At 35.4% G+C, this 15,640-nt stretch overlaps 1 pseudogene; it reads left to right on the forward strand.

Annotated features, from left to right (window-relative positions):
* Positions 1-2,913: 2,913 nt before the first annotated feature.
* LOC109393170 (translationally-controlled tumor protein pseudogene) lies at positions 2,914-3,362 on the forward strand (annotated as a pseudogene).
* The last annotated feature ends 12,278 nt before the right edge of the window (positions 3,363-15,640 follow it).

Raw genomic sequence — 15,640 nt, forward strand, 5'->3', positions numbered from 1 at the left:
CTAAAGTACAAATTCCTTGGTTTAGTGTGCATAAGACCCTTCATGCACCTTCCTTTTAGCTCATCTCCTACCACTTCCTTACCTTTTACCAAGCCTATTCTGCAGTTTCCAAAACAACCCACGCCCATTCATGATCTTCATTGTTGCACGATTTCTTCTACTGGAAATAATTCCTCAAGTGATTTATTGTTGAGAACTCAGTCATACTTATATTGAAATCAAGCATAACTTCTTCTGAAACCTTCTTTTACTCTCCCCACCACAACACTTAACATCTCACCCCTCTAAAAACTTATCACATAGCAGCTAGATCTATTGTTATATACGTTCTTGTAAGTGCCTTCACCAACTGCCAAGCTCCTGAAAAATAAAAACCATGTGTTTTTCCTCTTTAATGTGGTGATACCCAGCTGATAATAAGCACTAAGTAAATGCACATAAGGTAAATGAATGAATGATAGCTACATAACTGACCTAGGTAGTAAACTGTTTAAGCTCTGGTCAACATTATGTAATTTTCACCTTCTTAGGTTAAACAGAATTGACAATTGGACCAATTTTGACAAACTATTAAAAGTGGATTTGATATTTTTTGAAGTTGAGTTTATGAGTCAGCACAATAAAATAGCCCTACTAATTTTTTAATTGGTATAGATTTTTTTTCCCTTAGGATTGGTTCTGCATCATACTGTTTCTTTAGCTTTCATTTTCTATTTTTAGTTTGTTTACTTTGCTTTCTCTGCTGGCTTTAAAATTCAGAGTTGGATATAACTGTAAATATATCTTTCATTTGCTTTATCTAATGGAATTGCATGCCTTTAAACACTTAATAATTATTTTTCTATGCTAATTTGAAAGTGCATATTTGGAAATAGAATCGAGGGAAAAGAAACATGACTATCTCCATTTTTATTCTGACAATTTCAGAACATCTCACCACCCTTCTTCTCCTCCCACCCATCGTTTTGCTGTGTTTTCAGTTTTGTTTTATGCAATAGTAATATAAGAATAGTTTTCTTTACAGAAGGACAAGTGGCATAAAAATACATAAACTTTTCTGGACAAAAAGAATTCATGTAAATTATTATTATTTTTTTTAATTAATGTAATTGGAGGTGTTCATTAGGAAGAAGTCTACTTGGAAAAATGGTCCGTTTTTGTCTAAACTCATTTTTTTTTTAAATGCCTAACTGAGGCCTTATTCAGGCACGTATCTCATTAACTTGAATAAGAGCAGTTAGCCCTCAGGGGAACTCTGTTACCTTCTTCAATTTCTTTTGCCATGTAGAGAGAGGTCTCCTATAAAAACCACTCACTGACATGGACTAATTTAACTCATATAGAAATTACTCAAACCTCAAAATTACATCTGACAGGAATGGCAGCAGTTCTTCATCCTAATTTATATGTTACTTATTCTTTTCTACTAGTGTATAGGTTTGAAGCCATACTGATATCACTATATAGAGATATTTTCATCTTCTTTACCTTGGTTTTAACATTTATTATTATGTCTACTTCTTTGATTCAACATTTATTTATTCTTTGAAATTATTCAATATTTGATCAAATTCTTAAAAATGAGGAGCATCAGATTTCCAAAGAATTTTACTCTACTTACTTTTTTTTTTCATTTTTGTTAGTATTTCTGGTACAGAATGAGTAACACAATCCAACCAACACCCCTCACAACTCGTGCACTGTTTCTAATCTGAATTCACATTACAACTCCAAATCCACTCTTACTGGTGGCAAGATTGATTTCTTCATTCTCTCACCTCACATATGAAGGTTATTACAAATTTGATGAGGATAATCAAGTCATACTGGAAAGAATGTTTTGGACCGTGAAAATGCAGCTGCAATGAGGAGATATTTTGGCACTTCCAGCACTATAAAACTAGAATGATTAATAAGAAGAAGTATGGAATTGATCTACTGAGAATACTGTAATCCCTTCATGGTTATTAAGAGATGTGTGAAACACATTAAAATAGATGTAGATTATTTGTTATCAAAAGGGGTTCATGATTCAATTTTATCACCTTTAGAAACTTATATTGTTTTTTATCTTTTGTGTTTTACAAAACATTAGAATTTGGACTTCCATGCTTAGATCAGTGTTAAATAATGCTACATCTTAAGAGGTTGTATAAAAAATTATATATTCCAAGTTATCTAAATTGTACAGCAAAACAAACATGTGCTTACCTCTGTTTCCTCACAACACTCTACTAAAATAACGAAGTGGATTTAGTTGTCAACTGGTGGAGGCGCACCAGTTGACAAGCCCATCAGTTTCTAATCAAGTGTTTACTGACTCATTCTTAAATATTATGGGCAGCCAAGGATTCCCAGATATTTGAAGAAAGGCTCTAGCATGAAATACACAGACCAAACAAACAGAAATAACAAACTTGAAGAAAACAGTGATGGAAGCAGAAAAAACCTTGTGTGTGTGTGTGTGTGTGTGTGTGTGTGTGTGTTTAATATTGCCTACCAGAGACAGAAAATTTAGCTCCCACAAAAAAGCCAAGATATTAACCATATATATATATATATATATATATATATATATATATATATATATATATATATATATATATTAAAAAAAAGAAAGCTAGAAGTGAATAAGCTCAGTGAGAAAGGCATGTCAAAAGCTAGGCCCCTGTGCCAAACAGTTAGCCAAGTTGTGAATGCAAAAGAAAAGTAAAAATAAATGAATATCCAGAAAGTAAAGGAAAGCTTCTGGAAATTAGAAATGTGATAATAGAGCTTTTCCACCCACTCTCCACCCCACACACACACACCCCAGCCCCACACACACATCGCTGCTCTGGCTGCATCAAGGTTCCTCTTGACTCTGTGATCCTGCTAAGCCAGTGCCCATGACATCTCCTTCCAACCACAGTCATGATCATCTAGCAGGACCTCATCAGCCATGATGAGATGTTCTCCCACATCTATAAGATCTGGGAGATCGCAGGCAGGCTGTTCCTCCGTGTGGAGGGGAAGACGGTCAGTAGGATAGAGGGTAACACTGATGACTCACTCATTGGTGAAAATGCCTCCACTGAAGGCCCCGAGGGCAAAAGTACCAAAAGCACAGTAATCACTGGTGTTGATATCATCATGAACTATCATTTGCAGAAAACCAGCTTCACAAAAGAAGCCTACAAGAAGTACATCAAGGATTACAAAAAATCAATCAAAGGGAAACTTAAAGAACAGAGACTAGAAAGAAGACATGAAAGAAGCTCTTTCATGATGGAACTGCAGAACAAATCAAGCACATCCTTGCTAATTTCAAAAACCACCAGTTCTTTATTGGTGAAAACATGAATTCTACGTGGCATGGGTGATCTGCTGGACTACTGTGAGGATGGTGAGACCCAATATATTACTTTCTTTAAGAATGGTTTAGGGGCCAGCCAAGTGACTCAGTTGGTTAAGAGTTAGCTTAAGAGTGGTAGCTCTGAGCAACAGGGCTGCTGGTTTAATTCTCACATGGACCAGTGATGCTGCGTCCAAGCTGAGCTGCCACTGATCTGTCAACAGGTGGCAGGATGGCTCAGCTGGTGAGAGCATGTGCTCCTAACAACAAGGCTGCCTGTTCGGTGGTGGGCTACCCTTACCTGCAACTAAGACTGAACTTGGCACCTTGAGCTGAGCTGCTGCCCAGATGGCTCAGTGGATAGAGCATGCACTCTGAACAACAAGGTTGCTGGTTCTACTCCCACATGGGATGGTGGCTATGCCCACCCGCAACTAAGATTGAACACAGTATCTTGAGCTTAGAGGTCACAAGCTGCCGACGGGCAGACAGATGGCAACTGGCACCCTCCACAACGAAGACTGAAGAACAGCAACTTGGCTGGTCCCCTTCCCCAATTCCCCAACACTGTTCATCTCCCACAACTCCCCAATTAAAAAAAGAAAAAAAGAATAAGACTGATTTAGGTTTAACTATGACATTGTTTTATACACCGGAAACCTAAAAAAAAAGAAAATAAGAAAAAAAAATGGTTTAGAAATGGAAAAATGCTAACAAATTTGGCAATTTGGATCTATCAGTTGTCACTATCACTGGCTGCTGTTTTTCATCCACACACCAGGACTAGGACAAATGGGACTAATGTTATGTTGAGGTATTTATTTATTTATTTATTTGTTTGTTTATTTTTATTAGTTTCAGGTGTGCATGACAATGTACTAGTTAGACATTTACACCCCTCACAAAGTGAAAACCCTCCTCCCTCAAGCTACTACCTGTCTGACATCCAGCAATTCCACTCTTAGCTATCTATCCAGATAAATCCAAAATGCTGATTTGAAAACATATATGTATTCCTGTGTTTATTGCAACACTATTTACAATAGCCGAGACATGGAAACAACCGAAATGCCCATTGATAGACACCTAGATTAAGAAACTGTGGTACATATATACAATGGAGTATTACCTGGCCATAAAAAAAATGAAATCTTACCATTTGCTATGACATGGATGGACCTAGAGAAAATTATGCTAAGTGAAATAAGTCAGACAGAGAAAGACAAATACCATATAATCTCTTCATTTATTTTGACCTTGATGTATTTGGAGATGAGACATTGTTTTTAAGAAAAACACATTATGTATGTTTTCTAAAAATAACATTCATTTAAAAGAAATATGATAGCAGAAATTAAGAAAACAAAACAACTACAAAATTTTGAATTTTAACTTAAGGAAATCTCTAAGAAATTAGAATAAAAGTTTACATGTAGAAAATCAAATAGGAAGAAATAAATAGAGTACCCATCTAAGAGGTTAATTATCTGAATAATAGAAAAATCAGAAAAAGAGAACAAAATAAATTATGGTAAGGAGATTCTCATAGAAATAATTCAAAATGTTCCAAAACTGAAGTTCAGAGTAAAAAGTCACTGGAATGTCTAACGCAGTACGGGGAAAGACCCACACCAAAGCGTATCGCTTTAAAATGGAGAAAACAGAGGCACAATTTCCAAGAGAGGAAAAAAAAAAAAAGAATAGCATTAAACTAGCAATAACACCAACAAAAATCAAATACATAAATAAAAGGATGACTTCAAAACTATGAATGAATAGTATTGTTAGCCTATATTTTTACAGCAGCCAAATGGAACAAAGTATGACAAAGTACCACAATCTTTGATCTACCATGAGATTTTTCTCAGGAAATTAATAGAAGACATATAACTAAAACGAGAGTGTAAACCAAGAAAAAGAAAAACATGATCCTATACACAGGAGATTCAATGTAGGTGAAATACAATGTGAGTTCCTAGAATGATTGGGAAGGGAGGTTAAAAAAAAAAAAAAAGGCTGTTCAAAGGACTAAGGAAACAATGATTCTACACACTCACAATAATGTAAAAACTAATTCTTGATTAAACAAACAAAAATAAACATATTGGAAAAATAGGATAATAAAGTACAGAAGATTGGGGATATAAGAGAATTAAATATTCATCTTTCACTATAGTAAGCGAATACATGTGTAAAACTGGAAAAGTATAGCTACATTATTAAATTAGTTTAAGATTATTTTTCAGAAATTATAGGTAAATACCAAAGAAATAGATAAAAGATTTGAAATTGATTTAGGAGCGGTAAGAAAAAAAGAGGAGAATAGACATTTTACATAAAAAAAAGTTGTAGAAATATCGGAAAACAAAGTCAATCAAAATTATACATTTATTTTACTTCCCTACTCATTATTATATTTATATTTTTAAGTAATTTTAGGAAGTAATTTTATTGGATTTTAAGCATGAGTTTTGGGGGGTTTTTTAAGGATTTTTATTGGGGAATTGGGAGGATGGGAACAGACAAGTTGCTGTCATTTTTGTTATTCAGTCTAGTTGTGGAGGACGTTGCTTCACTGGCCCAAGTTGGCACCATCATTGCGCTCTTCTCGGGCGAGGCAGATCAGTCGCCTGCTTCTGGACGGCAGCTCACTGCGGCTGCTGGCCGCTCACGCTGGCTGCTGGCTACACACGGTAGCCCATGGCAACCCACAGCAGCAGGGGCTGCAGCCTACGCGTCGCTGGCGACTCATGGCAGCCCAGCTCCAGGTTGAGCTGTTGTTCAGCATCTTAGCTGTAGAGGGCAGTGTCACTGGCCCTCATATGTGGGATAAACCGGGGCCCTCTGGCATCCCAAGCCAGTTCTTAACCATCGTGCCACTCGGCCGGCCCTAAGCATGAGCTTTTTTAAGAAATGATATGGCATATTGGAACAACCTTGGAACAAGTTCTAGGCTTAAAGAAAGAAGCTCCAACTTAAAATTAACCAGGTCTGTGACCATTGAATGTTAAAGTTGTTGAAGTAATGGGCAATGGTAGTAATGGAAACCAGGATCTATGCTAATGGTTTTACAGAAGGAATTTTCTGGTACCAAGAATAATTTGGGGGGAAAAAAATTACAAGATACAAGTATTGAAAAGACAAAATTGTAAGGTTTGAAGCAAACAGATAAATCAGTACTAATCACATATGTTGAGCATTTTTGCACATATCATCCCATGTAATGCTCTCAGAAAGTGCTACCTTAAAGAGGTTCAGATTTTTAAAAAGAGAGTTTGCATTGATCATATCACCTGTCATTAATATTAGAGGAAGTTTTTTAGTTTTTCTCCTTCTCAAAGCTAATTTTTATTCTTTTTTTTCTCTAAGTTTTACTCTTGATAATGAATTGGTCCAATGGTTATATCCTCCTGCCTAATTTTTTCCTCCTGGTTTTGGTTCCTAATTTATGGGCTATAAATATGCTAAGTACGGCTCCCTCATTTTATAGATTAATTGAGTAATCAAGAAAAACAGACCCTCTCTCCTCATCTCCATTGATTCCTACTGCACATTATGCTCCCTCTCCCCTTTCAAGTGTCTTCAAAAGAATGATCTGAAATTGCTGTCTCCACTGTCTCACATTTACTTCTTCAAATTACTTGAAACAAGTTTCTATTCTTCCTATTGTCCTATATGTGTTCCAGTAAACGTCACTGTTTTCTAATGGGTTGTGTTAGTCCTTATTTCATTTGACCTATGTACACTCCTTGTCACTGTTAACCCGTTTCCTACTGTCTTTTGGATCTCCACCAACCTCTCTAAATATTCCTCAGTCTCTTCTGCTTGCGTACTTTACGTAAAGCTTGGAATCCCTACAACTTTGTCTTTTTTTTAAGTATAATAGATATACAATACTATTTGATTCAGATGTACAATATAGTGATTCGACATTGTTATACCTTAAAATGTGATCACCCCACAAATTCTAGTAATCATCTGTCACCATGCAAACATCACACTATTGTTGACCACATTCCTTTCTCCTTTTTCATCCAGCCCCGCACTCCTTCCCTCCTGGTAACCTTCACTTTGGTCTCTGTTTCTATGAGTCAGTTTTTGTTGTATTTTGTTTCTTTGCTTGTTTTGTTTTGTTTTTAGATTCCACATTTGGACAACAGTATGGAGACTGCTACAGCTTTGTTTCGGGTCTTCTCTTCTTCTCTCTAGACATTCTCTGACATTCTTCTCCATAACTTTAGCTAAAATAGGTGCCCCAATAGCAACCACACCTCCTTGGTTGGAGCTCTTGAAATGACAAGAATTGTATACAGAATTTTCCCAAATCTCTTTTTCCTTCTGGGTTCCATTTGAATCATGGTTTAAAAATCACCATGATTCACATAAAAATAGAAGACAAAGCCTGGGAATGATTCTAGCCTCCTCCTTTATCCTTAGCCCCACATCAGTCACCTACAGCTGTATATTGTGAATCCTTCTCCTTTTCCTTGTTTGATCCCTTTTTTCCATCTATTGCTTTCTTTTTCAAAGACTCACCTCATCAGCACTTTCACAGACAGTGGTAATACCCCCAGCCTAAGTATTATTCTTCAGGTCTCATGCACCTTTAATTCATCTTCTATACTGCTATCAGGGTTATCTAACCTAAAATACAAACCTTGTCATTTTACTCAATGGCTTGAAACCTTTCAATTGCTCCCCATTAGTTGTAGGATAAAATCAAATCCATCAGCACATGGCCTTCATTGATCAGGCCCCCAGCTACGTACCCCACTTATCTGTTTCTGTGCCACCCTTGCATTATACACTTTAACATAATACATGTCTCCCAGTTTCTGGGTTACACATCTGTACTTTCACTCAGATTACATCACTGTTCTGGAATTGCATTCCCCTTTCCTTCCCTATCTCCACACATAACTGGGAACATCTATAATTAGGACACTTTTTCAAAATCCACTTTCTTATGAAGCCTTCTTGGATGCTCCAACCAAATTTAACCACTTCTTCATTGCACCTCCACTTATCTCTCTGCATAACCACATTTTTAGGGAAAAAAACCCTTCACTTCTACACTGGACTGTGAGCAACTTTAGGACAGACTATGAGCTCCTTTAGCTCCTGTGCACTATTTGTTTTATGGTACTGGTGTTTTGAAGGGTTCCTCAAGGTCAGTAGGTACTTGCCCTAGGAAACACACAGAGCTCTAAGTGTCTGCTACATACCCAAAAATGAATTAGGAAAAGCAGCTCAAGATAGTTCTTTGCATGGAAGTTAAGTTCAAGCTGTGCTTGAAGTTACATAACAATAAAATTCTATAACAATTGAATGGCCAAATGATAAGCCATTCCTAGGTTAGACATAAAGGAAGCTGTCTCCCTACAGTTCAGTCTGGCGAACGCTAAGTAAGAAAGTTGTCCTATATTGAATGTGTAATATATAATCCAGCTATCTCTGGATGTTTTCAATAAGAGCAAAGTAGCAGAAGCAGACACAGTTATAGCAGTAACAATAGAAGCAGTAGAGAGCACTGAACCATGAGCACTGTGGAGTAGCTGAAAGAGAAGGGCCTTCCGGGGAATGGCAAGCTGATGATATGCTGCTGGATAATAAGTAATGTTATTGGTCCTGAAAAGGCTGCTATATATTACATACTGAACAAGGTAAATGACATTCCATTTCTTCATGGGATCTGGCCGTGTTGGCACTATATGGCATATTTTTAAAATATCCCACAATCACAAGGGGCCGGCCTAGTGGCTCAGTTGGTTAAGAGCTCGCTCAAGAGTTTGAGCTCTGAGCAACAGGGGTTCGAGTCCAGCCCGAGCTGAGCAGCCGCTGAGCTGCCAACAGGTAGCAGGATGGCTCAGCTTAAAAAAAAAAAAATCCCACAATCACAGATGGCTATATAAATTTCATACACTGGACTTCAATCATAGATTATAAAATTCAAATTTTATGGCATTTAAACTACTTCATTTTCAGTGAGTTTCACAATTTGCACCACAGAGATACAGAATCCATTTGATGGTAAAAATAAGATACATTAAATTCTTAACTCACATATTTCTGCTTTCTAGCTTCTTTGAAGTCTTCTAGATCAGACCAACTTTTACTGCTCACCTTTAGACTGATATTAAGTTTCAGTCTTGAATATGGGACCTTAATTCCCAATGTCTAGTTCATATTCCCTTACATATAGAAACTTAGGGCTGTTCCTGTTTGTTTATCTCCATCAAATATACAGTCAAAGTTAAAACTGTGATAAATCAAACAAACTTAAACCAACACTAGAGAGACATCATGAGGAATGAAATAACACGTATAAAATATCTGGAGAGATGATTAGGGTCTAGATATAGGTGACACATGATGAAGGAAGCATTGATTAAATACATTATATAGAGGAGAGTCTTTGCTTAGGATATTCAGTGCTGACAGAAATGACCCACTATGATGGGGAAACAGGACATTGAGTGAGCAGCCACCTTCAATACGCTGTGTCTGCACTGCTAATATGAAGAACCCTGGAGTCAGAATAGGAAAGGTACGGAAGACCTTTGAAATCATCTAATTAGCACCCCTTTGTTCTACAAATCAAAACTGAGTCTCAAAGGTTTTGATTTGCAAAACGCCAAATAGCTTCCTCAGAGAAATAGATGGGGATGGACGTTAGAAATAATCAGAGTAAGTGTGTGAATTATCTGCACATAGAAAGTTGGTGCATTCCTAAATAAATAGCTGGGTCATAAAGCGGTAGTCAAGAGGTAAGGAGATTTATAAAAATAGCACACAAAAACTGGCACAGGCAGGAAGAGGGGAACTCATGTGTGTCCCCCCAGTGTAGGGACAGGAAACTTTACCAGAGACACCAGAAGTGAAAGACATGGTCCTAGAAGTAAACATGAGGAAGAAATAAATGTAGAAATTGAATAAAGGAAACAGAAAGCTGTGCTGTCTGGTCTGGTGGCCATGAGACATACATAGTTATTGGGCACTTGAAAGGTGGCTAATCTAAATTGGGATATGCTATATGTATAATTTGTACATAACAGATCTGGAAGAAACCAGTGTTTTTTAAAAGAATATAAAATATCTCATTAATAATGTATATACTGGTTACATATTAAAATTATATCATTTGGCTATATCAAGGTGAATGAAATATATTATTAAAACTAATGTTGCAGGTTTCTTTCTGCTTTTTTAAATGTGTCTACTAGAAAATTTAAAATTCCACAGGTGGCTCAAATTTGTGCTTCATATTGTGTTTCTATTGGACAGTGTTAGTATAGAAGATGTGTGGAAAAGGGTAGAAAACAAATATTAATTGAACACCCTGTGTGGGCTGGGCATTTTTCATTTATGTTGTTTTATCTGAAAGTTATAATAATTAAAGATAATTTTAATAACTATTATTCTTATATCTGTTAGTTCCAGGAAACACTCTGTTTTCTTTCTCTTAAACAAAATTCTAAAGGCCAGGGTAAAATAAGTTACATATAAAGTTGTTGTTTTGTTTTTTTGTTTTGTTTTGTTCCCAGAATTGTAACTCCTGAGCATTTTATGTTAGTCTGACACAGGGAAACAAAATTTAAGACCCTATAAGCAGTAAATATTTTACTATTATTTGTTCTGTTATAGAAAACATCTTCAAGGAAACCTGTTTTAAAAGCTGAACTATTTAAGTCATAAAGAAAAAACTGGTATTGTTACCCAGCTCTGCTAATTTACATTGAGATAACATGTGGAGAGACTACATCCCGCCCTTCCTGGATATTTTTAATTGGTATATCCTCTGCCTTTCACTAACGTATCTTATTTCTTTCATTATCTATAAAAGAAGCAAGTGTTCTTTCACCTTGAAAACTGAAATACCTCTTCCCGATATAATCAGGTGCTTTCCAACCCCTTTTAAAGGAAAGGAAATTGCTTCTCTGGCTGCCAGCCATCATGAAGCTGAGAACATGTCTCTTGGTAAAGGTAAGGCGCCCTAATGAATGACTTTCTTTTGAAAGAAGGAGAGACAATCCCTACAGTAATTCAGTACAAGCAGCTGTTATTTAGACACTAATGGAAGAAATAAAAATAGATAAATAAAGACAGAACTTCCCATGTGTAGCTGTCAGAGGTGACAGTAAGAGAGGAAGTCATTTCCAACCAATCAAAATGCTGAATTTAGTTACTTAAAAGAACATGGCCAAAAATCCATTTTGGCACTTTGGATTTTATATATATATATTCCATCCACTAGAAGGAAGGAAGGAAGGAAGGAAGGAAGGAAGGAAGGAAGGAAGGAAGGAAGGAAGGAAGGAAGGGAGGGAGGAAAGGAAGGATGGAGGAAGGGAGTAATCAAAACAGTAAAGCCTTTAATGATGTACACATTTGCCTTGAAATATTATACTTTACTAAGAGGTTAGCTTTTATTCTGTCCACATGATAAAAGAACACAGATTGTATTTAGTATATTGATATCACATTTTATTATAGCTGTCATTTAATAGTTGTTTCCTTAATTTGTGGTATTTTTCTTAGAGAAAATATGGAGTTGTGTAGTAGTCACATTTTTATTTCTATACTATCTGGCTGTACTTTTCCAAAGAATACTAATAGTCACTGAACTCTGTCAACCTAATCTTGAGAAATTTTCCCCAGGTATATGAAATAGAATTAATTTACTCAGTTACAGTTATTGTGCAATCAGTACATTGCTCTGTGGAGAGACACCAAAAAATGTACTGGATCTGGTTCCTGCCCTGAAAGAGGGCATAATGTCAAGAAGAAAAAAAGACAGTTCCACTGTCTACTGCTGAACATATTTCACTTAGCATCACGCCCTTAAGGTCCATCGACTCCAAACCTTAGTGGCTGAAAACAACAGTTGTTTTATCGCTCACCATTCTGTGAGTGAGGAATTCAAGCAAGATTACTCGGAGACAGCTTGGCTGTTGCTCCACACAACATTAGTTGAAGTGGCTTGACTGGGGCTGCAAGGTCCAAGACGGCACACTCATATATCTGGGACTGTGATGCTGGCAGTTGTTCCCCACATAACCTGTCTCTGTACTTGGTAATCTTAGTCTATTTTTATCATTTAGTAGTCTATAGGCTGAGTATCTTTCCACGGGTGAAAATGGAAGCCTCAAGATGTCTTAAGACTTAGGGCCAGAAGTTACACAATGTCACATCTGTTTTATTCCATTGATCATAACAGATTACAACACCAGCACAGATCAAGGGGAAGAGATTCTAGCTTCATTCCAAAAAAAAAAAAAAAAAAAAGAATGATGAAGTCACATTACTAAGGGATTAAATTGTAGCCATCTTTGAAAACAATATGCCAAGCACTTGTGAAACAAATGAGCACAAAAAATAAAGGAATAGATACAAAAAGTTCACATTTTTATAAATAATTATGCCACAGAGGAATTTTAAGAAGCTGCTACAGCAAGTAGAATGATCTAAGATGAGCTATTCAATTCTTTTTGTTATTATTACCCATTTCCTTATAAACTTGAAATCACTGGGACATGGGACTACTGATAATAAAATCCCTATAAGAGTAAGGAAGACAATCAAAATACAGTCAGAATACAACTAAAATTAAGAAAGAATAAAATATCTGACTAATGAAAGACAAAAGTTAATAAATTATAGAGCAGAATAACAGTAGAATTGAAAAGTAGAATCAAGAGAGCTGGTTTATCAGAAAGACTAATAAACAGATAAACACCTAACAAGATTAAGAAATATTAAATGACAAATATTGTGGTAGGCCTTTGAAAAAGGATATCACTACAGAGGGGTTTTTTTTCTTAATTATAATATGATATTAATGGAGCTTTGTCTTAGTAAATTGTTTCCAAAGAAAAATTATTTTTGGAGAAATATACAGATGATCAGAACTTATTCAGGAAATACGAGAAAACTGAATTAGAGTTATAACCAGGGAAATGCCTGCAATGTTCTCAAAGAAGTGCCTTCAACAGAAAACTTTGTTCTTCTTAACATATGTTTAGCAGCAAGTTAAATGAGTTAATAGTTACAGTGCTTTTTAAATTGGCCAGGCACATAAAAATAGATGAAACTATTTCATTTCTTTTCTTAAAGAATATAGAATTATTAAGTTATCCCCATCAAAACCAATGTTCCCCAAGGTGATTTCTACAGAATTCTAGTTATCTGAGAGTATATGAAATATTCCTTGGGGAAACTGGCAGTTTCTAGTTAAACATAATTAGGAAATACTAAGTTTACATAAATAAAACAAGTTTCTGACTGCAGGATTTAATCACAGTATCTAAATGATAATGGCTAATGTTAATCTGTGACCATTTCTTAAACTGCTTTAACTATGGAAAATTTTCTTGTCAGAAAAGGGTTCTGAAAAAATACGTTATTTAAAATATGACACAAGCCTATCTAAATTATACACAGAGTAAATCTTAAAGAATCCAAGAAATCCACTACTATCTGAGAATAACAACACACAATAGCCAAATAGTTAATTCCAGTAATAGAATACGATCAAATCTGCTGATGTAATCTATTACATCAAAAATAAGATAAAAAAATAAGATGACGTTAATAGGAATCAAAACATGTGATTAAATTCAATATCCACTTATAAAACCTCAATCATCAATAAACATATATTATAAATATTTAATATAGTAAGGCATATCAAGACAAAATAAATACAAAACAATACCTATCTGAAACAACAGCTAATGTCACTTTTGATTATGACACAAGTATTTCCAATAAAGTCAGAAACAAGGTTAGGATACCACTATTTCCATTATTACTACTGTTACAATTATTCTCTACATTAACAGTTTTTAGTAATTCCAGATGATGTAATAGGTAAGAAAAAAAATTAGTTTTATATAGGGAAAGATAATAAAATTACCATTATTTGATGATGACATAAATTGGAAGCATCTGTCTATAAGGAGGAAGAGGATAAGGGAATGACAACTAGAAGGACACCCATCAAAATATTAACTATAGTTTGGTGGGGGAGAGGAATGAAATTTAGTCATTTTATCTTTGATCTTTTCTGAGTTTCTCAAGCTTTATGCCATGAGATTACAATAATTCTGTTCAAAAAATATATTATTTCACAAGTGCATGTAAATTTTGTAGACAAAATGATTGGGATCCTTAGTCTTAACCCAGTTCCACCTACATGGCATAATTTAGAACATTATCATGGGAAAGATGCATTAACTCTTCTAAAGAACCAATTATAGATCAGTCAAGCTGTGCCAACTTTTCTATCCACTGAGGAGTTACAGTCCCCTTAGCCTTAATTGGCAATTTGAAAAATGTATGTTGCTACTTTGAGGGATTTTCAATGGCATTTTCAGATAATGTTTTTCCAAATGTCCCTTTCAAACTCCCACCATTTACCCATCAGCCTTCCATATGGATCTCTAAAAAACACAAATTGACCCACTGGTGGCCATTTTGTGGCATATATTGCAGAGAAAGTTCCTTGCAAATTCAAGAATTCAATTAGAGATTTAGGAGGGGCCAAAAAAATTCACATTACCTGAAAACAGAGAATTTTTAACTTAAGGAACACAAGAAGAACTCCAGAAAATCCAAGAGAGTATGTATTTTGACATGGCAAAATTTTAAACTATTCTCATTAATTAGCTACCATGAATGTTATTTACGAACTCATTGACATAAATGGTAAAGATACTCTTAATTTTTTTTCAGGTGGCTAATTAAAATCAACATATGCATTCACAATTATAATGACACAGTTGATGAGATTAGCTCAGTGATTCACAAATGTCCACCAGAGGGAATACTTAACAAGGTCTAGAGACATATTTGGTTTTGAAAATAATGGGTGAGGGTTCAATTGACATCTATTGGGTGTAGCCCACTAAACATCCTACAATACACAGGATAGCCCCCCAAAACAAAGAATTACCTGGCCCTACATGTCAACACTACCAAGATTAAGGAACCCTGGATTAAATAATGTGCTATATCGTGTTTATGATTTATTTAGAAAAAAACGTCTATTTTCTTCTCAAAGAAGTAAGGCAAATTTTTTGGTAAATGAATTGACATGTAACTAGGAATCCATATATGATTCATTACTCTATTTTCTGAGTGTTAACTTATTTGCAAATAATTTAGTTGTATTAACTAACGTAAACCTCACAGCGACTTTATGAAGCACTGTGGCAGAAAAACTAAATGATCTTACTAGCCGTTCTTCTCATCTTCCCCGTCATGAAGCTAGTCACATGGTTACACACCCACAGGAGATATTCTCAACAC

The sequence above is a fragment of the Hipposideros armiger genome, unplaced genomic scaffold (genome assembly GCF_001890085.2).
Source record: "Hipposideros armiger isolate ML-2016 unplaced genomic scaffold, ASM189008v1 scaffold_368, whole genome shotgun sequence".
Classification (NCBI taxonomy): Eukaryota; Metazoa; Chordata; class Mammalia; order Chiroptera; family Hipposideridae; genus Hipposideros; species Hipposideros armiger.